General features: G+C 36.3%; 1 long non-coding RNA gene across 1 annotated transcript; it reads right to left on the reverse strand.

Moving 5' to 3' along the window:
- Positions 1 to 2,237: 2,237 nt before the first annotated feature.
- Positions 2,238 to 5,231, reverse strand: LOC141349761 (uncharacterized). The gene is made up of 3 exons (XR_012357784.1): positions 4,399 to 5,231; positions 3,018 to 3,089; positions 2,238 to 2,929 (listed from the first exon to the last, which is right to left on the reverse strand). It is a non-coding gene; the product is annotated as an uncharacterized lncRNA (long non-coding RNA).
- Between the last annotated feature and the right edge of the window lie 18,947 nt (positions 5,232 to 24,178).

The following is a 24,178-nucleotide window of genomic DNA, read 5'->3' on the forward strand; positions in this document are numbered from 1 at the left end:
TTATTTATAAGTTGTTTATAATTTTGGCTTAGGTAGCGTGCACACCAACGTTTTTAAACGGGGCTGAAAACGCCTGGAGGACGCCAAATACCAGCTGTTTTTTCAGCCGAGCGCTTTGGTTGCTGTGATACTTGAGCTGTGAGCCGGTTGGTTGTTGTGATATTTGTCCCGCCCTTCGTCCACTGTGATTAAACGGCCGTGTGAGAACTACATTGACGAGCTGAGCTTTTTCAATAAACGGACAGCTGCTGGCTGTTTTGAAAAAATGCTATGCTTCCATTGGGAAAAAACTTTGTTGTGCACGCCCCCAGTTTATGTACATTCTATGCTTTGCCCACCCTGTTTTATAAAGGCCCACCCACTTAAACATTTCTGGCTTCGCCACTGCTGGAGAGGTGTGTGTTTGTGTGTGAAACGCGCAACCATAGCTGCTCGGTTAAAATGAAAATACAATTAACACGTAATATGCCCTCCTTGTTTTAGACTCTGAGTAGTAAAAGAATGCCGTCATAATCAGAGGACTCGCTGACATCACACCAAGCCAGAATGATAGCTGCAGGTCAGACGCAAGCCTTGTAGGTACGTGATAATCTCCCCGCTGTCGCGGCTTTCAGTTTGGTTCCGCTCGACGCAACTTCGGATTTCCTCAGGCGATGTGCAGAAAACATTCTTGAAATTGTAATATATACATTTAGTTTAATTGCTAAACTAAAAGGAAACGAAATTTCAATGAATTTGAACGACGTGCACAGTAGTTTTACCGACCGCAAAATGGAAAACAATGGGACAAAATAAATGACGTTAGAGTTTCAAATGGCCAGCATTTTGTTATTCTTGACCCCATAGACATGGTCTTGGTGTCATTTTAATGTTTTTTTTTCAAGCTTTTTCTATCTGAACCACTAGTTTTAGCATTTAACCATGCTGAAAATTTTACTCACATATCTACCTTTTGCACATTTTATTTATGTTCAAAAGCTCTTTCTACAGTAGCTCTTTCTAATGGTATTTTTTCAAAATCCTTTTGCACATTTTATTTATGTTCAGTAGCTATTTCTAGCTCAAGCAAATCCACAAATTTATAAAAGGATTAATTATTTTTTACAAGGTCGTCTGTTAACTGCTAAATATAAAACCCCTTCAATATAGGAGTCGAGTCAGCAAAAAAATAATAAAAAAATAGAGTACCGGCACCTCTTTTGGGCCACTTAAAGCACTGGATGAACTTAATACCATCTTAGTGTACTCAACTGTGCTATTTTGAGACACCATGAAGTTGAACTAAAATGTATTTTTAACATACTATGTCTGTATTTAAAAATATATATTTAATTATAACTTGAAGTACACTTGAACCCACCTTTAAGCATTTTTAAATATACTTTAAAGTATACTAATGGTATGTTAAAATAATATTCCAAATGTATTCCCAGATGAAAAAAGTTCACTAAAATACACTATTTAAGTACACTTTCCACATTATACTAAAAGTGCTCTATTTTCACACACTAATTTTGAACTTAGTATACTAAAAAGTAGTATTTAGTGCTTCTTAAGATGAACTTAATACCATCTTAGTGTACTCAACTGTGCTATTTTGAGACACCATGAAGTTGAACTAAAATGTATTTTTAACATACTATGTCTGTATTTAAAAAAATATATTTCATTATAACTTGAAGTACACTTGAACCCACCTTTAAACATTTTTAAATATACATTAAAGTATACTAATGGTATGTAAAAAATAATATTCCAAATGTATTCCTAGGTGAAAAAAGTTCACTTAAATACACAATTTAAGTACACTTTCCACATTATTCTAAAAGTGCTCTATTTTCGCACACTAATTTTGAACTTAGTATACTAAAAAGTAGTATTAAGTTCTTTTTAAGATGAACTTAAGACCATCTTAGTGTACTCAACTGTGCTATTTTGAGACACCATGAAGTTGAACTAAAATGTAATTTTAATATACTAGGTCTGTATTTAAAAAATATCTTTGATTACAACTTGAACCCACCTTTAAACATTTACGAATCTACTTTAAAATACACTAGTAGTATGTTAAAATAATATACCAAATGTATTCCCAGGTGAAAAAGTTCACTAAAATACACTTTAAGTTCACAACCTTAAGGTACCAAATGCGCTTTATTTTCGTGCAGTAAAAAAAGTAGTATTTAGTACTTGTTAAGACAAACTTAAGACAATCTAAGTGTACTCAACTGTGCTATTTTCTAAAATTGTATTCAGTTACAACTTGAAGCACATTTGAACCCATCTTTTAAACATTTATAAATATAATTTAATAATTTCAGATATAATAATATTACATAAATAATATAGCATACAAAATGAAATAATAATATATTGCCCACACATTTGTACACATAAAATAAATCATTTCTAATGTACTGTACGTGACATTTGAATTACAATACAGTATACTATTAGAATGTTATATATGTAGTATTTTACCTGCATGTTTGCCACCAAAACATGTTTTAACTCATTCTAAAATGATACCTATTCTGTATTCATACATACGAACCGGTTTCTTCCATCATTAACAACTAATTAAATGTTAAAGAAACAACTAAGTATGTATTTATTTACTGCTATTGAAATGATTTTACAATATAAAACAAAGATCAGTGAAATGCAATGAGCTACTTTTATCAAATTGTGGAACATTAATACATCAATATGAAAAGTACACTATATGCAACCATTGAATATTCATATAATCATAATAATGTAATTCTCTAAACAAAAATTTACTGGGAAAAATGCAGAAGTGCATTTGTACTAACTCGAGATAAACCTGCAAATGGCTGAACCAAAACACAGAGCAGTTTAAATGTCACGTTTAAGTGGCGGGTCACTTCTTCTTGCCATTCAGACACTGAAGACTTAATCACAAGGTCTGTGAAAAGGAAACAGAAATATACAAAATTAACCAATAATTAATGAACATAGATATGCATTAGAATTTTGTTAACTCCTCAGTTTACCTTTTAAAGCTTTGACTGTGTCCTCATCAAGCTTGACATGAGTGTCCGTTTGATCCGTCACTACATGGCACTCTACAAGTTACATTGAAAATAGAGTTATAGGAGGCTTAACTCACTGACACTCATATAATGCAACCTGTGTATTACAGGATATGCTTTACTTTGATAATTGTGTTTTATTTTAACCAAGGGCATTTTTCATTGACATGTCTATTGTGGTCTTGCTTACAAGAAAAGTTCGCCTCTGTTTAAGGAGATTTAAGGAAATCAGAAGTCATGCCAATGGACTCTATGCACGCTTAACTTCCACGTTTGACTCAAGGTTGCACTTAAGTTTCCGATACGGGAGATTTTAAAGCAGAGTGACAGCAGAATCACTAAAATTTACTCATTTGCTGGATTTACCCAAATTTACAACCTATGATGTGTGAAGAATTGTCCAGATGTGCAAACTGAGAAAGGTTGCAAGTTTTATGTGTTGTCTTGTCTCTGTAATCATTAAGATAAATTCAGCTAGCCTGTACTAGCAGTGCTTACATTGTGCTGTTTTTTACAATTTGTCCAGCAGGCTAATCACGTTAGTAATATATTAATGTCTTTGTAATGTTGTGTAAAAGTGTCAGGTGAAATAAGAGAGACAAGTGAGATCTCACTTTTACTACTATATGAGGAAAAAGCAAAATGAACAGAATTACATATTATGATATGATGCTGATGGTGTAAAATGTGACATTCAGAGTTCTGTTCTGAGTTTTACTGTTTTATTGTGGTATATTCACACCGATTGTCAAAACATTTTTACTTGGTTATTTTTGAGTTAGTATCTTGAAACATTAGAGGATGTAAAAAACAAAGCAAAAAGGACTATGGTAAAATTTATTTTCAGTTATTTTCAGAGAAGACAGCTCAAACATACCTTTTAGTCTAGTACTAGCATTGCATTGAAGCGTAACTAAACCCCTGGTCAGAGCCTGACTCCACCCACTGGCAATATTTGAAAAATGCAAGAAAAGTTGGCAGATCCCAACGGAGATAGAGAGGACGAACTAAGCTTGTACCAAGTGTGTGGTGAGATCGTAACAAGGGTGTAGTGAGCTTGAACCTGGTTAGTCACAACATATTTTTTGGACCCAACATCCAATAGGAAAATTAAACTGCAGTAGCCACCGTTCAACCTGAAGAGGGCAGCACTCAGACGTTTTTACACCATATATTGTAGTATTGAAACACTTTATATCCAAAACTTACACTAATAAAGCATCATTCTACAGATCATTAACTAAAAAAAGTTGGTTTAGGGTAGTTACTCTTTAAACATTAGCATTAGAAAACGTAAAAGTGATCTAAATGTTATAAGAATACTGTAGAACTTAAAACTTACCACCAAGAATAAGTATTTTTATGGGCTGTATCTTCATCTGTTCATCTCTACTTCGACTTATTAGAAATTCTCGGCTCTGATTGGTCAATTTGAATGCCGCTGTGCTAAAAAAGACAGGCTGTTAAGATTTCTGAAATACAACAAGAGAAATGAAATGCCTAACTTTACTCACAAAAAATGTATGTTCCAAAAGCCACACAACATACACGCTTGAAGAAGCTGGGTTAAAATTAAGACATACTGTAATACTAAATGTTCTACTTATTTAATAGTTCACTAAAAATAAAAAAGCAAAAATCTGTCATCACTTAACTTACCCTCATGTTCTCTCATTCATCTTCAAACAAAAACCGAGGTACTTTAATGAAATCCAAACGTATATTTCTCCTCGATGTCAGATCCACTTGATACTTGAACTAAAAACTGCTCACATTTCAAAAAGTTAATCGCAACAACAATAAAAACCATCGCCAAAGTAATCCATGTGAATCGCGTTGTTTCAGCCAAGTCCTCTGATGATCACTATATATAATTTAACAGTTTTAGTTTCAACTTTTAATGCACATTTACCAACGATCACGCACATTGTGTATCGAACAACAGAATCAGGAAGCCAATGTGACGTACTGAATCCCAAGAACCAATGAGGTTTAGTCACGTCCGTCACGTGTCTTGTTTGAATATAAACACTAACAATTTATGTGGATTAACTTTGTAAAATTAATATATAATGCATGTTTAATGATATGATGTTGAAATTGCAATGTTAGCCTATTAAAATTAATGTACATGTTTTTAAAAAATATATGTTTTTTTCTCAACACTAAAACTTCTGTAAAAGTATGCTTGTGTTTAACATATTTTTTTTTTAAATGTGTAATTAAAGATATATTTTTTCCTAGCGTACCTCTAGTGCTCTTTTTAGAAATACGTTAAATGTATGCTTGAGTTTAGCATACTTTTTTAAAATGTAATTAAAGATATATTTATTACCAGTGTACCTCTAGTGCACTTTTTAGAAATACATTAAAAGTATGCTTGAGTTTAGCATACTTTTTAAAAGTGTAATTAAAGATAATTATTACCAGCGTACCTCTAGTACACTTTTTAGAAATACCTTAAAAGTATGCATGAGTTTAGCATACTGATAAAAAGTGTAATTAAAGATATAATTATTACCAGCGTACCTCTAGTGCACTTTTTAGAAATACATTAAAAGTATGCTTGAGTTTAGCATACTTATAAAAAGTGTAATTAAAGATATATTTATTACTAGTGTACCTCTAGTGCAGTTTTTAGAAATACATTAAAAGTATGCTTGAGTTTAGCATACTTATAAAAAGTGTAATTAAAAATATATTTATTACCAGTGTACCTCTAGTCCAGTTTTTAGAAATACATTAAAAGTATGCTTGAGTTAAGCATACTTATAAAAAGTGTAATTAAAAATATATTTATTACCAGTGTACCTCTAGTGCAGTTTTTAGAAATACATTAAAAGTATGCTTGAGTTTAGCATACTTATAAAAAGTGTAATTAAAAATATATTTATTACCAGTGTACCTCTAGTCCAGTTTTTAGAAATACATTAAAAGTATGCTTGAGTTAAGCATACTTATAAAAAGTGTAATTAAAAATATATTTATTACCAGTGTACCTCTAGTGCAGTTTTTAGAAATACATTAAAAGTATGCTTGAGTTAAGCATACTTATAAAAAGTGTAATTAAAAATATATTTATTACTAGTGTACCTCTAGTGCAGTTTTTAGAAACACATTAAAAGTATGCTTGAGTTTAGCATACTTTTTTAAAGTGTAATTAAAGATATCATTATTACCAGCATACCTCTAGTGCACTTTTTAGAAATACATTAAAAGTATGCTTGAGTTTAGCATACTTATAAAAAGTGTAATTAAAGATATATTTATTACCAGCTTACCTCAAGTGCACTTTTTAGAAATAAATTAAAAGTATGCTTGAGTTTAGCATACTTTTAAAAAGTGTAATTAAGCATATATGTATTACCAACGTATTTCTAGTACACTTTTTTGAAATAGACTTAAAAGCTATTTAACATATTTTTAATACACTTTAAATAAGCACGTTGGGAATACAAATGTATTAAAAGCATATTACTTAAATTTTAAGTATATTTTTAATACATTAAATACTACTTTTTTTTCACCTGGGTTAATATCAACACTTTCCAACACGTTTTTGTTTTAACTTTTTTTATTGTTCAATATTTTACATTGCAACGCATTAGACCTTGACGTACATCCCTGCCCTCCTCGTCTGCAGCCTGTGCCACCGCCACCACTGGCTCTGCTGCTGAAGGTGTGTCCCATGCACTTTCATAGGCCTCTCCATGACTTTCACACAGGTTATGTAAAGCACAACATGTCAGCACCATAGATTTTACAAGGTTGACTGCACAGTCATTTCATTTCATGAGACAGCGCCACCTTCCCTACAAAAAGCATTTTCAACCACCACACGTGCTCTGCAGATTTTCATATTGTACACATATTGCCGTCCCGTGTCAGTGAATGGTTTTAGGAGCCAGTTCTGTAAGGGATAGGCAGAGTCACCTAGGATGTAATAGCCTACATTCAACCCACCAATGGTTCTCGTGTAAGCTGGCATGAGGTTTCCCCGACTTGCCAACTCCCACAGCGTGGACAATCTCAAAACCCGAGCATCATGCATGCTACCAGGCAGTCCTGTGAAAACATTCCAGAAAAGTCCTTTACCATCCACAAGACCTTGAAGGATAATGGAGTGCCAGCCTTTACGGTTGAAATAGTCACAGTGATACTCTTCTGGTGCTATGATGGGTATGTGTGATACATCTATAGCACCAATACACTGTGGGAGACCCCATCTGTTCTCAATGTAAGCAGACATTTCTTTAAAGAAGCGGTGAATCAAATACTCAATTTTAACTTGATAATTTGTTATATGAGAGGTCATCATAGTTAAATGAACATCCTGCAAGTTTCAGAACTGAAAATGTCCGTGCTACTGAAATATAACAGTTTTTAGCACCAAGCCAGTATTACATCCAAGTGTGGAATTCGGAGAAATATGACATCAAAGTAGAATTGAAGCACCTCCCCGAATCCAAGTACAGCCACCACTTTTGTAGCCCGCCCACAGCTTCGCATGACACACATGTGTCTCAACAATCAGTAAACATGTCTTTAAAGATTGCCAAATGTAACCAAAATGAGACTTTTATTTCGACGCAGTGATCTGTTATGATAAAGTTAACATGGAAACGGAGTCTTGGGTTGTGGAAGAACTGCGTGGGAACAACACAGAAGCTAAATACTTTAATTCTGAGGCTCTGAATATAACATTAGGAATGCGTGGATAAAGGTGGTTTTTGAAGAAGTTCCAGCTTGCGTGGGGAGTGTTTGTTTACTTTGTGTACTGCAGATTCATTTGTAAAGAAGCAAGTCGATGCTGGCTGGATTTGCAGAGAGACTGTGATAAAAGCACCACTAATATTGGATCTGACGAAAATGACACAGCAAGTAAGACATTTTACTTGATTTAAGTTACTGCGTTTCACTATTGCTTTGTTAGAAGAGATCGCTCGATATGTCCTGTTGTAACATCCGTGTCTAAACACGTACGTTTGACTGTTTTAATTTAGTAAAAACATTAAAACGATTAATAAAGGTACAACACTTAACAATACGATTGTAATTTAACGGTAGAAATATGAAAAGTTAGTGATAAGGAAGGACTTATCAGCCGCAATTTAGATTATGATGCCCACTTACTGTGTTGTATACGGTATTTTAGGCGAGTTGCGTTTGAAAGGTCAAACACTCAACAAACCTTTCTTTATCAAATAACTGTGGTATGTAACGTTACGTGTATCTAAGAGCAACCTCACAAGCACAATAGAAATATACAAAGTTATTGATAAGGATTTATCAGCCGCAGTTTAGAATCTAATGCGCGCTTACTGTGTTGTTTACGGTACTTTAGTCACGTCGAGTTGAAAGTTTTGTTTATACTCTACTATACTTATTGTCATTTATTTGTATCATCTTTAGCACCCAGAATCTTTTGTGGCTCAAACATATGTGTTCGTCTGCTATTTATACACATTAATGTTTTTAAAACATTTCCCCACATGTAATAACGGGGAATGAAGCTGTCCAATCATAGCAGTGGGTGTTTATGTCCAGGTCTTCAATGCGGCCCGCCCCTTCAAACGAAGCTTTTCTCTAGAGAGCCACTAATCCATGTTACAAAATAGCCTATTACTTATTGCTTTTGATGTTTTTGAATGTAAAAAACACGCGAACATCATAAGTAGACATCAGACAACAGTATAAAACAATAAAATCACCAAATTCACCGCCCCTTTAAACTTTTCCTTGTCTGGTAGACAAATTTGTTCTGGTACCAACAACGCCTCTGCTGCAGCACAGAACTCTTGAACACACCGACAAACTGTTGTTATGCTTACTCCAAAAAGATGTCTAACACTTCTGTACTCGGAGCCCATTGCCAGCTTCCACAGTGCGATGACTATTCTTTTCCGTGGAGATACACACGTGGAAGGTTGTGTCATTTCTACTTAGCGCTGGACGCAGTTTGTTGCACAAGTAGACAAACGTTTCTACAGGCATTCTGAAATTCTCCAGCCACTGACTGTTTGTGAAACCTGGAACAATCACATCCCGCCACTCAGATGCTCGGTCAAATGCCCAAACAGATGGCCTGAGGCGTCGTCTTTGCAGAAAATCACAGATCTGTAATACACAAGATAAGCCTTTAATGTCTAATATTGGCAAATAAGTTTTAATACATGTTTTGTAACAGTATCACTCTGATTACGACCATAAACAAATTCGAAATTAGCTTACCTTTGCTCGCCGTTGAGCACACCTTCTGTTGTACTGTGCGTTTTTTTGTACAAGTTCAAAAACTTTCTTGTACTTCTTGGCTGTATTTTCTTTTGCTGCCATCAGCCTCCTTTGAAACAAACTTTGTTGTGTTGAAGTAAAAAACATCCACATGCCGAGAATAAAGAAAAACATTCCTTTGATATGCTCCATTGCTCGTCGTTTGTGTTTGTACGAATCACGCTTCTTTTGTGTTTGTGTTTGTATGAGTCGCGTTTACAATGATGTCACTGCAATATTGGGCGGCGCATATACACGACAAATCTAAACACCTCCCACTCGGAAGCGACACAAAAAACTCAATGGAAAAACAAACCACGCCAAAGTGAGGTGAGCTGACCCGACCAAAACTAAACCAAACCGTGGGGTACTATGCAATGGAAAAGTGCCAATAGAGAACACATTCAATAGAATTCAACACGTTTTCTTTTTTTTAAGGAAAGGAAGTTTAATAGAGTTTATTATTATTCTAATGATTTCCCGTGTTGTAAATATATAATGGTTATGTTTACAAACCATTAAATAGACTGAATAGTATGCAGCCAGGTGGATTGGCATTTATATTTACATGGTTACATTCCTGCTGTTACGGATGTCAGCGCTAACGCCTCCAGTGTTCATTAAACCGAATTCTAACACGGACTTCATTTCCCACAATGCATTTCACCCGCTGATTACGCTCCACCTGTTCCTGATCATCTGGCCTATTTAACCTGGGACTCATGCACACTTTGCTTGCGAAGTCTTGTTTGCCTAGCGCCACATTACTGAGCGTTTCCCCTGTGTACCCAAGTTTGTTTTCTTGTTGTGACCTTTGCATGTTTATTGCCTTATTTAGTTTGATTTCCGCCTGCCTGATTGTGTATCTATCTATGCTGCCTGCCTCGACCCTGGACTTTCTACCGTTTATGACAGATATCTGCCTGCCCTGACCAACTGCCTGTACCTGGTTTGTGAGTTTAAGCTGCTTTATCCTGTTTACTGCTTGTTTACTGAATCCTCCTGTGTTTGTGCTAAACAAAGCGTTGCATATGGATCCCACCTCGTCTGAGTCGTTACACCTGCAGTGCAGGCAACACTGTATTGAAGTTATTTACAGTATATTTAAATACATTAATGCATTGCAAATGTTCAAAGTCACTTATATTTATTTACATGTTTACATTCATGCAGTGCAGGCAACACTGAATAAAAGTTGATTATATACATGTCTATATAATTTATACTTGAACAAAACTAAATGCAATGCACCTTGGCTCACTGAAATAAGGTTGATACAGCATCCTTCCTCAGCAAGCGAAGCCCTTTTAAGGGTCAATACAACGATCAAATCATCACTTTTAAAGGGGTCATATGATGAAAATGTTAGCATTGCCACTTTGTAGGTTTGAGCAAAAATGTGTCGTTTTGGGTGTGTTTTTTAACATGCAAATGAGCGGATGAAGTGCAAACACTGATCACAATGATGGTGGTTTATTGTAATTGAAACTCTATTGTGCTGTCAAGTCCAAAAATGTGTCGTTTTGGGTGTGTTTTTTAAAATTCAAATGAGCGGATAAAGTGCAAACACTGATCACAATGATGGTGGTTTGTTGTAATTCAAACTCTATTGTGCTGTCAAGTCCTTCTTTTCTCTCTCTTTCAGAGTTCAGATTAAGGAGGCGGTATTATTCTAATAAGATATCCTTATGACATCATAATGAAAGCCAAATTTCAATTACCTGTTTTTGCTCACACCTACAAAGTGGCAATGCTAACATTTTCATCATATGACCCCTTTAAAATGACTGCAGATCCTTGTGAGAGATGTGATGTTAATCTCTCCCGTCGAATGTTGTGTATCCACTTTCTGCGTCTTTCTTCGTCCACAGGAAACATTTGAACTTTGAGTCCTCGCATAACTGGATTATTATTATTATCATCATCATAGTTTTACATTAACACCCACATTGCGTGCTTTTTCTCGCATGAGGGTTTGTGGACTTCACTTTACGCTGAGGGCTTTTAAAGAGAGAATTCCTTCTTGCACGTACCTGCACTTAATGCGCGCGTCTGGGACTCCTTCTAGCACCCGCGTCATGACCAGCTGCGCTTCTCTCTGTCTCACGTGCACGCGCTCTCGCGTCTGTCCGAAGTCTAAACATAAACTAAAGTAGTAATCCTTATGTCTTTGTTCAGTTTAATGCGTTTCATGCGAGCTGAGGCAAACTTTACTTTTTGTTTAAAATATGGCCCGCTGCATATTGGCACCCCTCTCACTCTCTCTGTCCGAAGTCAGATCACTAGGTATTAAACCTGTTTATGATCTGCATTTCAAGGAGTTGTAGCAATACATCCATCGTGTTTAATATATGATTGTGTTTAAAATATGATCGCGTTCCGCTGGACCGATGCGTTTAAAAAGGCTCATCTGAGAGCACCACTGCTTGACACGTGTAGCCTTCTGCAACAGCATTAAACAAATGCATTGAATTATTTGTATGTGCGCACGTGTGTGTGTGCGCAGATGCATGTTTTTACAGTTATTAAGTAATCATGGTTAGGGTTTTAATGACGCGCTCGCATTAATGGCATCAGTTTTAAGAAGGTTGCGGTCATGGCGGTGTTGCTCTTGTTCTTTTTTGTCCACCAATCAAGTGACTTGTTATAATGAGTAAAAAAAACAAATAAAAAAATGAGTAAACTACTGCCCCGCCCCGCCCCCCGATACTATCGTGTATCGCCGATCTCACAGGCTGACGATAGGACGATCTCAAAATGGGGCATATCGCCCAACACTAATTGTAAGTCATCAACATCCAATGCGAGAAGCACTCGGGAGACGGGTGCTTGTTCTCACGACAGCATCTGTGAAGTTTATGTGATTCTAACACATTGACCCCAGGGGATCGTATGAAAAACTTTCCATTATTTTACTCAAAGTTAACGAAAATCGAGTAGGACCAAAACATTTTACAGCGGATCACTTTGAAAAATGTTAAGCGACGGTATCAAGTATAACCGCAGCAATGACAGTGTCATTAATATAACAAAGTAAGTGTTTTGATTAATGCCATTAATGTTTATTTTTTATCAGTGTGTACAACTGTTCAACTAAATGAATATATCATGGCAAAGATGAATTCACATTTATACATTGATTGAATAGATTTATTGCATTTTGTGGAAAAAATAATTCGTTTTTATAATAAATCTTTGAAAATCAAGTTATGGATTTGAATTTTTTATGGTTTTATAACCTAAAGATGCTATGTGAAAGTTTGTAACAGAAAATTGTGTTTTTCATCTTGTCACTTTCTTGGAATAGAAAACACGTTTTTACCGAACTTTGTCAAAATGGATTTATTGCGTTTCGGAACCAAACTCTTCATATATACACACATACTTAAGTTATAATTCGCTGTCAAATGAATTGTATGGAAGCATTTTGTATGAAAGCCAGATACAAAATGTGCAAAAGGTGTGCAAAGCTAAGCTCCTTGAGTGCTGAGCTCCTAGCGGGTTATGATTGCTTGAATGGTGAGCTAGCATCTAATTGGCTTAAGAGTACGAGTGACCCACATTGGAGAAGCGCGCTGACAGCATCATCTCAAAAAACATACACAAAAAAAACACACACACACACACGAATCCACGTCGAAAAGACGATTCATACATTCACAGTCACGATAAACTCGTAAATTTTAAACTTTCAAAATTTTTGGTACAAACTTGTACATTTGTGAATTGCGTTTTTCGTTTATGAAATCTATTCTATGAATATGTATTTTTATTTTGTGCATGTGTATCGGTTTTGTGTGTGTGTGTGTGTGTGTGTGCATATATATATGTATATATATGTATATATATGTATATATATATGTATGTATATATATGTATATATATATGTATGTATATATATATATATATGTATATATATATATATGTATATATATATATGTATATATATGTATATATATATATGTATATATATATGAGAATGAAGAGAATGAAATTTGTCTTAAAAGATGTTACATTTAAACTCTTAAGAATCCAATTTTTATTCAAAGTTTAAACCAAGCACACTAATACAATGATCATCCATTTTTCGAACAAAATCTATTGCGATTTATTTATTAAAGTTTTTTTTATTAAAATTTACAACACAAATAGCAAGCAGTACAATAAATAATACTGACATGGTGTGTAAATATAAAACGTGTAAATAAGATAATATTTTAAAAGATGTAATCATTTACTTTACAAATGTTACAAAAACTAAGGGCGCTGTATGCAAAATATTACTACTTTAAATTTCAGTGTTTACTAAACTTAGCATTGGACTGAAGGGAATTTTACTGTTAAAGACTTTTTATCTAATATAGAAAAGAGAGACAATTCCCGATAAAACTAATATTCATAAAGCAATTATAAAAAAAAGAAAATATATAATGTATAGGTTTTCATTGTGGTTGCCATGGTTTTACTACAGTAACCATGGTTAATTTTCATAAGGGTGACGCTGTAGTGCTGTGATTATTACGTCCAGTTCCAGCAGCTATAAAACTCAATGTGCGCTTCATTGTTTCGTGGATTTACAGTTCGCCGTGTGTTTTGGTACTTATTTTTTAAGTCCAAGGCTATTTCCAGTGTTTTTTCGTGCGTGTTTGTGTGGTTGTTGTGTGTGTTGATTTTGTGTTCGTCATGAATCCCATCGTCGTTATTGTATGAGGATCGCGGAGCTGTCTTTCAGCGGACGAGTTTCTTTCTGAATTGGATAACCGGTCGACTCTCTTGTTTGTCAAGGAAAAACGTTCCGTTGGTACAATCAGAAGAGACTTTTCTTCTCATCAGCTCACCTGGCCCTCCGTCCCTGTGTCACAGGAGGAGGCGCTCAGTGAAACGAGCAGTCCGCATCAGGATGCAGAGGCTTCGGTGAGGTCCGATGTGTTCACGGCACCTCCTCCAACTCCTATGGTGCCGATAGCAGAGGAAGCCTGTAAGTTCATACATTTTCACCTGTAATCTGTATAAGTCCAACAATATCTGTGACTGATGTTCAAACAAAAAACACTGAGTCTGAGTGAAATGTGTGAGAGATAGAGACGCCTTTAGCCAAAGGACTTTTTGATCATTCCCTAATCATTCCCTATTCCCTTATGAATACTGATCATTATTTTTTGCAGTTATTGTGTAGTAGATGTGTTTTCTGGAGGAGTGATTAACAATAAATGAACATTTTCTGAAAATAATAATTTGAAGCTTTGAAGTGTTTTGCTGTCCTTTACCACACAAACACTGAATCTCAGAATGACAATCCTGGACGATATGCTGGATTAAAGGATTACGCTGAGATCCTTAATTCTTATCTGTTCTTTTCACTTACAGGTCCAGATGAGAAAGCCATGGTTAAGGATGAAGACTTTAAGGAGAGGGGAGTCAGAGTCTTCATCCCATCATGAGCAATCTTCAGAGTCTGGTACAGGCGCTGACACCAGATCTCTCACCAAAGGGTAACATTAAACTGGCACAGCATAAAAACTCTGATGTCTATACCCATGTGTCTTATATCAGAGCTGTTCATTTGCAAGATTTTAAGATTTACTGACTTACTTTTTTATATATATTTGTCAGATCAGAAGTTCCTCTGTTGTGGACAACTGGAGTGGGGTCAAGCCACTCAGCATCCAACCAGCACCATCTCTGCCGTGGATCGGTCGGGTAGTCCCCAGAGCTGACCACCATCTCCCGTGAAAGGTTTGGACGCACTTGATTTAGTATATTTGTGAAAATCATTTGGTCGTCATCAAGTTGTTTCATTTAACCTCTTTGCTTTGTTCTCAAAAGGTTTTTCACAGTGGAAAGACCTATGGTACACAGTGGACTTCAAAGCATCTCGTGAGGAGTCCACACCTCCATCCACAAAGGCAGCCGGCACACATCAGGGGAGATTCTGTCTGCTTGTGTCATCTTCAGAGCGTTTTTATAGAGAGTCTAAAGGAATTATGTAATCACAAAAGTAAAACATCACATTTTAATACCAACCAAAGTGTTTAACTGAACCCTCACATAACCTAACTGATGATGATGTGATTTCTAGAAGGATATCAAGGACACGGAGGCTAAAGATCTTAGAGCAAGGGTAGAGACTTTAGTTTTTGATTTGCTCCATTTTTCCGGATGAGGATACGTGTCTGTAGAATTCTGGTAAGGACTCACAGATCTTCAGTTGTTTTGTTGCAGTAAAAATTTTGTGTTTTGACTTCCAGCGATTAAGTAACGCTGATCAGATGCCTAACTAATTGTTAGGGATCTGAGATAGTTTAGAATGATAATTTTTCTCCCATGCAGATTTAAGGTAGGGCAAATTTTGGTCAGCTTTGCCCTGACCTCCAAGGAGGCATGTACTCTGGTGAGGGAGACACTAGACAGGGAGATGCTCCGACTTCGCAAAGAACAGTGGTGGGCCCGTAAATTGATCAACCTCAACAGCTACATAAAGAGGTATGAAGATCTTTCTCCTGCCACATCTGTCAAGAATGTTTCTCATTTGGCAAACAATGATGATAACAAAAGTGAACCAGTACATTAGAAGTCATGCAATTCAGATTGATGCCATGCTTAAAGAGAATCGTATTAATGTATTCAGTTTGGGCAAATGTATTCTTCCATTTGTTATGTTTAGTTACAATATGTTAGTTTTGGCTGTATGCAAAAATAAACAGCAATTGCTTAAGAACTAAAATCTTTGCAGAAACTGTACTCACAGTTTTTCATATGTGTTCCGAGGTTTCCCATGATATTTGTTGACATGAAATGCCAACTTCCATCATGGGTCCTCGAGGATCTGGAAGATTCAGATCTCTCTTCAAATGAAGAGGATGAACCAGTTGAGACCATCCCTCCTCCTGCTGACCCTCCAACTGAGGGCCCCCTCGTACCTGCTCCAGAGCCACCACCAGGGCTTCTCTTCTTTCCTGCTCCTGTGGCTACTCCACAGCCTCCAGAAAGGGTCCTCCCCTTACCTCCTCCTGAACCTGCTCCACCGCCTCCGGCCGTGGTCTTGTCCTCCCTTCCTCCTGCACCTGCTCCACAGCCTCCAGACCCTCAGCATCTCCTGCATGCAAGCTATGTGCTTGCACTCCCTTTCCATCACAGGTAGATTTATATCAGAGTAATTTCAGTATTTCCAGTCATTTCATGTACATGAACATTACATTTAGCAGATGCTTTTATCCAAAGTGACTTACAAATGAGGAATATGAAATATATACATATATAAAATCTGTTTTATTTACAGCAAAGTAATGCAGATGCTGTTTTTAGAAACAGTTTTAACAATATTTTTAAATGTGTTTTAGACCTTCATCTCCTAATGACCTGTCAGCCGCAGTTGCACCTCCTCAGCCCCTGATGCCTCCATCTTCTCAGGTAGATTGTAAACATTATTAGTGCCAATATTAATAAAAAAGTAGTTTCATGTAAATGTTTTAAATCTCTGATTGTTTTATTTAAAGTTTATCAAAGTCTCTTTAAATTCATCTGTAACCAGTGTAGTATTACGTGTAGCTGTTTTTTTATGTTTTACAGTAAACTTATTTTTTGTTTAAATGTTAGCATGATGCATGGAGTTCAGGATGAGGTGGAGGCAACACCAAAGAGGGCCAGAATGTGTCTAACAGCAAGCGATATTAAAGCTCAGCAAGTTTATCATTGTCTGTCTCCTTGTCTATAGGAGTCTCTCTAAATTAATTTTAGCTGTTTTTTTTTATCTTTTGAAGTAAACTTTTTTATTGTTTAAATGTTAGCAGAAACAGTATCTTTATATGTATGTGTAGACTTTCACCTCCTCATGGTCAAGCTTCTCCTTCCCTGCCTCCGTCTAGGAAGCGTCGTGCTCGTTCTTCTTTACAGGTAGATAAACCAAAGCCTTTAGCAGAACTCAATGTTAGTTTCAATGTATTTGAATATATGTGTATAAAATCTTAATTACAGCAAAGGAGTTTAGGATGAGGTAGAGCCGATGCCAAAGAGGGCCAGACTATATGGGCTGTCGGCGCAGGTCATGCCTCCTCAGGCCCAGACGTCATCGTCCTCTCAGGTAGATTTCACCAAAGCCCTAAATGTTATTAGTGACAATTTCATTAGGAACTTCATTTATTAAATCTTTGTTTTTAAAGCAAAATAAAGCAGACACTGCAGAGGTCGACTGTTCTTCTGTTTCTCAGCAAGTCTTTATTTCAGCCTTACCTTTGTTATATTACATTTCATTTTTTATTTGAGATGTTTTATGATGTTTTAGTTTTTGATTTGCTCCATTTTTCCGGATGAGGATACGTGTCTGTAGAATTCTGGTAAGGACTCACAGATCTTCAGTTGTTTTGTTGCAGTAAATTGTTGTGTTTTGACTTCCAGCGATTAAGTAACGCTGATCAGATGCCTAACTAATTGTTAGGGATCTGAGATAGTTTAGAATGATAATTTTTCTCCCATGCAGATTTAAGGTAGGGCAAATTTTGGTCAGCTTTGCCCTGACCTCCGAGGAGGCATGTACTCTGGTGAGTTAGACACTAGACAGGGAGATGCTCCGACTTTGCAAAGAAGAGTGGTGGGCCCGTAAATTGATCAACCTCAACAGGTACATAAAGAGGTATGAAGATCTTTCTCCTGCCACATCTGTCAAGAATGTTTCTCATTTGGCCGATGCCAAAGAGGGCCAGACTATATGGGCTGTCGGCGCAGGTCATGCCTCCTCAGGCCCAGACGTCATCGTCCTCTCAGGTAGATTTCACCAAAGCCCTAAATGTTATTAGTGACAATTTCATTAGGAACTTCATTTATTAAATCTTTGTTTTTAAAGCAAACTAAAGCAGACAGTGCCGTGGCCGACTGCTCTTCTGTTTCTCAGCAAGTCTTCATTTCAGCCTTACCTTTGTTATATTTCATTTCATTTTTTATTTGAGATGTTTTATGATGTTTTAGCGCTTGAATGTTTGCTGACGCAATTCTCACAGTACTTTTATATGTATTTATAGACATTCATCTAATCGCAGTCGGCCAATCCGGCAAGTGCCTCCTCCTGCCTCTCATCCTCAGCGTTGCTCTGGCAAGCTTCCGGCTCCTTGTACTTCACAGGTAGATTTATACCAGAGCCCTGAGCAAAACAAATTAGATTAAAATGGTTATTTAATGTCTTAAATCTCTGTTTGCTTTATTTGCAGGACGTATATGAAGGCATGGTGTCAAAGGCCAAAAAACCCAGACTTGATGGGCTGTTTTAAAAAAACAAGAAGAGGAGCCCCAACCTCACCTCCTCAAACCCCACCCCCATGTGCAGAAAAGAAATAGATTTTTTATGAAACGTAGAAAAGTGCAGAAAACTAAAATGATAAAGATGGTTTGTGAGACATTCATTATGTTTATTTATTGTGACAAAGTTGTGTATAAAATGTAATGCGATTATCAGCCGCATCAAATGAAAATAGCAAAAATCATGATCAGGTTTTCATAACCCACTAGAAACCATGCTTACTGTAAACCTAATAAGACAAAGACCCAAGTTAGGTTGAAATCACTGGGAGAGAAACTTCACTAAAGTTTTTCCGTTCTGCTTTAATTCCTATAGTAACACTATCAATCGACTTCAATTTTGCTTATGACATGGACGGCTAATGAAAACTTGACCATATCATTCTTGAAGAGTTTGTTTTTAATAAACGCACATCTTTTATTTAATATCTAAAGGTGAAAACATCTGTAAGGTTTATACTGTAAGAGAGATCTGTATATTACAGTTTTTCTTGATTGCTTTGACCTAGTTTTTGAATCACATAGAGGAGTTCTTCAGAGCTTGGAGGTGGAAAGTTTATGATCACCATGCTTATGAGCAAATGCGCTTTCAATGACTGCAGCTGCCCAAGAAATATGTGCAAATGAATGTCAAGGTTGGATAAGGCATGCAAGAAGATTTTTCCCTAGGTGCACTGCAAGAAAGGCTATTGAATGTGATGTGGATGAGGCCATGTGGCCCCATTGTCAAGACGGAAGAGACTGAGTATCAACAGTGGCTAGGTCTTATGCTCCAATAGATTTTACTGTATTTTGGTTTAAATGTATTCTATGTAATATTTACAGTATTTCAGTTTTCAGACATGGTTTGAAAAAAAATATTGTCATGGAATCAATAAAAATGCATCAAAGCATTTCTTATTCTGGATCCAATTCTTTGCAAAAAGGCAAATTTGGCATAGCCAATATAAAAAGACAACAAATGGCACTGGCAATAGGCTACATGGACAGGCAATGGTGCACTGACTCGCACTGAGTATTTTGTTGTCCACTGTGTAGTGATTGACTGAAAGAGCTCATATACTTGTGTGCAAGTTGTGTTGTTTGAAGGCAAATTTTGCTTTTGTTTTAAATGTTTTGGCGCAGTTAGAGTCTTTTCCAAACAAAATGTATCATTTTGACCATGAGTGCCACTGTTTAGGCCTTTGTGTTAACTGTTTTGAAAATGTGAAGTTTGAGTTGACGGCTGCATCAAAGCAATCAAGAAAAACTGTAACTGTTGAATGTTAATTCACATTGTTTTCTTTATCACATTGTAAGCAAGAATCTTGATCTCTGCTCCGACAACCTTTGGTGACCACATAAAGGAGGTGACCTATAAAGCAGCACATTTTATCCAACTGTTTCATAGGGAAGTCATTTTATTAAAAAATGTTACTTTGTAAAGTCACTCTGTGCTCTGCATCAGTGGCGGAACTAGAATTTTTTTAATGGGGTGGCCAGGGGGTGGCCAAAGGTACTTTAGGGGGTCCATAGTCCATAAAAGAAAATGACGTGTAATCATGTATCAAGAAAGCATAAATGAATCTTTTGATAGCATTATATGTAAACATAATAAGGGTGAATTTTAAAACTTTCTACTGTATTTCTTACATCTGATTTACTGTCTGTTAAAGGGATTTACCCAAAAATGTAAATTCTGTCATCATTTACTCGCCCTTATGTTGTTCTAAACCTGTATTTTATTTTAATAAACACAAAAGAAGATATTTTGATAAATGATGGTAAGCACACAATCCATTGAATTCCATCGTTGTTTTTATTCCTACTATGGAAGTCAATGGTTAACAGCTATGTGCATACCATCAAAATATCTTCTTTTGTGTTCATCAGAAAAAAGAAATTCGTACAGGTTTAGAACAACATAAGGATGTAAAAATGATGACAGAATTTTCATTTTGTGAACTATCCCTTTAATGAAGCAAAAGATCAGGAAATCTAAACTCCATGATAAACCTTAAACTTACAACAAATAGCAGAGCTCAACACAAAGGATGTTTGGATCAATCTTTATTTACGAAGATACAGAAGATGCAAAAGTTTTCTTTTTTCTTTTGATATTTAATTAACTTTAATGACAGACTTCAACAGGTTAGGCTAAGACTGAATGCAATAAAATGTTTATCCTTTTAAGACTTACAGTAACCAAATGTTTAGTATGAAAATATGAGCATTCGTCCGTTTAAGCAAAAAAGACGCGAACAGACGCACTATCGGATATGCGCGTCGCGCTTTCAAGTTCAATGTGCCAATCCAGTCGAATAAACAATCAGCCTATAAAGATCACGTCAAGAATGAAAACATGGTGCTGGGTTTTGTTGTAAAAAGAATTGGCAATCTTAGATTTTATTCAGTCCACAAGACAATTACCACACTTCCAGCATATATGGTGAAATCATGTAGTATTAGCAATGTACGACTTCACTTACATCATTTTAAAGAGATTCCAAGCATTATGTAGACATGACATTTATCTTCTGATGATATGAAAAGTATTCGTTACAGTAATTTTCTGACGCGTTTTTGAAAAGACGTCAATGATGGAAAGATAACAGAACGCGCATTATGTATATTTTCTTAATTTTGTGAAAAGCACAACATTCAGTTTTTATAGACACACAAAAAATGACACTTTAACGTTTTAAATGATGTATAAATCATATCTGCATGTCCAAAATCAGCAGAGTAATCCAAGTCTCTTTGCTCAGTGATTGAAAAATAAAGACTTTGCCCCGCGACCGCAGGGAGGGTTAATATTCATAATGTTTTTTTTAACAATGTGCTGCGCTGCCGCACGTCGAAAATAAACATGGCGATTAAGTGAAAGTAGCGCATTAAATTTGGGGTGGCACACGGGGTGGCCAGTGACATGTCAAGGGTGTCCAGTGCCACCCTGGACACCCCTCTGGCTCCGCCACTGCTCTGCATGAACTGAGATTTATTCATAAAAACATTAACACACAGTGTCTGTGCTCATCTCATGTTATTCTTGAGTACCTATAGAGTAGTATTGCTTTTAACATAGCACTTTTAACATAGCTTAGCACAATCCATTGAATCTGATTAGACCATTAGCATCGCGCTAAAAAAATAACCAAAGAGTTTCGATATTTTTCCTATTTAACCGACAGAAAATTACAAGCTGCGATTTTCTAGGCAGATATGGTTAGGAACTATACTCTCATTCTGGCGTAGTAATCAAGGACTTTGCTGTCGTAACATGGCTGCAGGAGGCGCAGTGATATTATGCACTGCCCGAAAATAGTCCCCTGCCATTGAAAGTAACCAAGTGGTTTACCCTTACGAAAATTAACCATGGTTTTATTGTGGTAAAAGTGTAGTAACCATGTTATTTTGGTGTATTGATTACTAAGAGCAAAACCATGGTTTTACTACACTAACCATGGTTCAACTATGGTTTTTGAAAACCATGGTTGTCAAAACCATGGTTATTTTGTGGTAACCATGGTTTTACTACAGTAACCATGGTTTTTTGGTCTTAACTGTAGTAAAACCATGGTTAATTTTCGTAAGGGTATTTTTGGGCAGTTGCAGCCATTTTACATCAACAAATTCACTGATTATTACTCCAGTTTGAGAGTATAGGTCCTAGCCATATCTGCGGATAATGTGCATCTTATATGTATATGAGTGGTCTTCAATGAGCCAAAGAGGGCACACGTCACTTTTCTCTTTGTAAAGTTACACTGGCTTCCTATAGCAGCTCGCATCAAATTTAAGGCTCTGCTCCTGGCCTTTAAACCACCACTGGGTCAGCACACGCTTACCTTCACTTACTTATAGAGCCTTACGTACGCTCTCGATCCCTGCGCTCTGTCACCGAGCGACGGCTTGTGGTGCCATCTCAAAAAGGGAAAAAAACATTATCGCATACCTTCTCTGGAGCTGCTTCACTGGAATGATCTCCCAGTCGTGACACGATCTGCTGACTCTGTAGCTGTCTTTAAAAATTGGCTAAAAACCCATTTCTTCTGCCATTATCTCACTTCCTAATATAAGACTTACTATCTTTTTCTTTTCTTTTTTTCCTGATCTCTATCTATACATTCTTTAAAAACAAAAAACTAACCCTTGGCTATGTATAGTGTGTTGGACTTGATGAGACTATTTCCAGTGCACTTATATATTCTTGTGTTGCTATAATTGCTTCTATTGTTTACCTCATTTGTAAGTCGCTTTGGACAAAAGTGTCAGCTAAATGACTAAATGTAAATGTTATGATTGGTTGAATGGTGAGCTCACATCTGATTGGCTAAAGAGTACGAGTGACCCACGTTGGAGAAGCGCGCTACCAGCATCGTCTCAAAAAACACTCACACACAAAAAAACCACACACACGAATCCAAGTCGATTCACACACGAAAAAGAAGATTCATACATTCACAGTAACGATAAACTCGTGATTTATCTGGCTCCATAGAATAGAAGATGAACAGTGACAATAGCAATAGCAACATTTCCGTATTTGACAGGAAAGTGATACTGCAGTAAAATTGTGTCATTCTGAAAAATTAGTCTACAAACTAGACAAAAACAAAGCAGGCACTAAAAAGTCTACTGGATATCAGAGACGATGGGAAATAAGAAAGATTATTTGGAATAACTGTTGCACCTGATTCAAACCCAGTTTTAATGATACAAACAATGACAAACCACGTCCAAGAAGTCACTTATAATGTATCCATGCTTTATCAGTCCGTTCCCTCTGTCGTATACATCTGGAGGGCTGTCAGCCCCTGCTGCTGATTCTGCTTCCCGACAACAATGAAGAGATAAGAAAAACTGCTTACACTTTTTATTTTTATGGTCCTGTGTGTAGCTCTGATATACTGGGATGTGGCAGATGCTGGAATATGTGTCGGAGCAATGTAGCTCCTGCCAATAGAGTGAAATAAACACAAACAAACACCATATGCTGCCCATGCAGAAAGATAATAAAACATCTATTTAAGTGTTTGAAGTGTGAGGGGAAACACTATTTTACATACACTTTTAAATGTCATTGATAAAAGCTCACCGCTTGCAAAATCACTAAAGATGCGACTAGAAACATTGCAAATGATGAAACTCAGAATGTAAAATAAAGGAAAATGAACCACACATGCTGTGATCCATTTCACTGCCACATTCAGATCCAAGTACTCAAAAGGGACACAAATTTGAATGTGATCCACAGTCATTCATTCCATTCATCTTCTGTGCAATTAAAGGACTTTGCAGAATAACAGGAGAAAGAGGATAGCTCTCCTCCTTCTCATAGAGTTTACACCAAATGACAATATCTGTTTTTGATCTCACTTACATCATTTAAAAGCAGACACTCTAAGCATTATGTAGACGTTAATCTTTTGTTTGTATGACAAGTATTCATTAAGTTACAGTTAATTTTTCTGATGCGTTTCTGAAAGGACTTCACTGAGGGAGATCTGATCTGATCCGATCTTCGAGATTTAGATAAGTGTTTTTGAAAAAAGCCTGAAATGGGGCCAGATAGGGGTAGGCGG

This window comes from Misgurnus anguillicaudatus, chromosome 15 (genome assembly GCF_027580225.2).
Source record: "Misgurnus anguillicaudatus chromosome 15, ASM2758022v2, whole genome shotgun sequence".
In the NCBI taxonomy this organism is placed as follows: domain Eukaryota; kingdom Metazoa; phylum Chordata; class Actinopteri; order Cypriniformes; family Cobitidae; genus Misgurnus; species Misgurnus anguillicaudatus.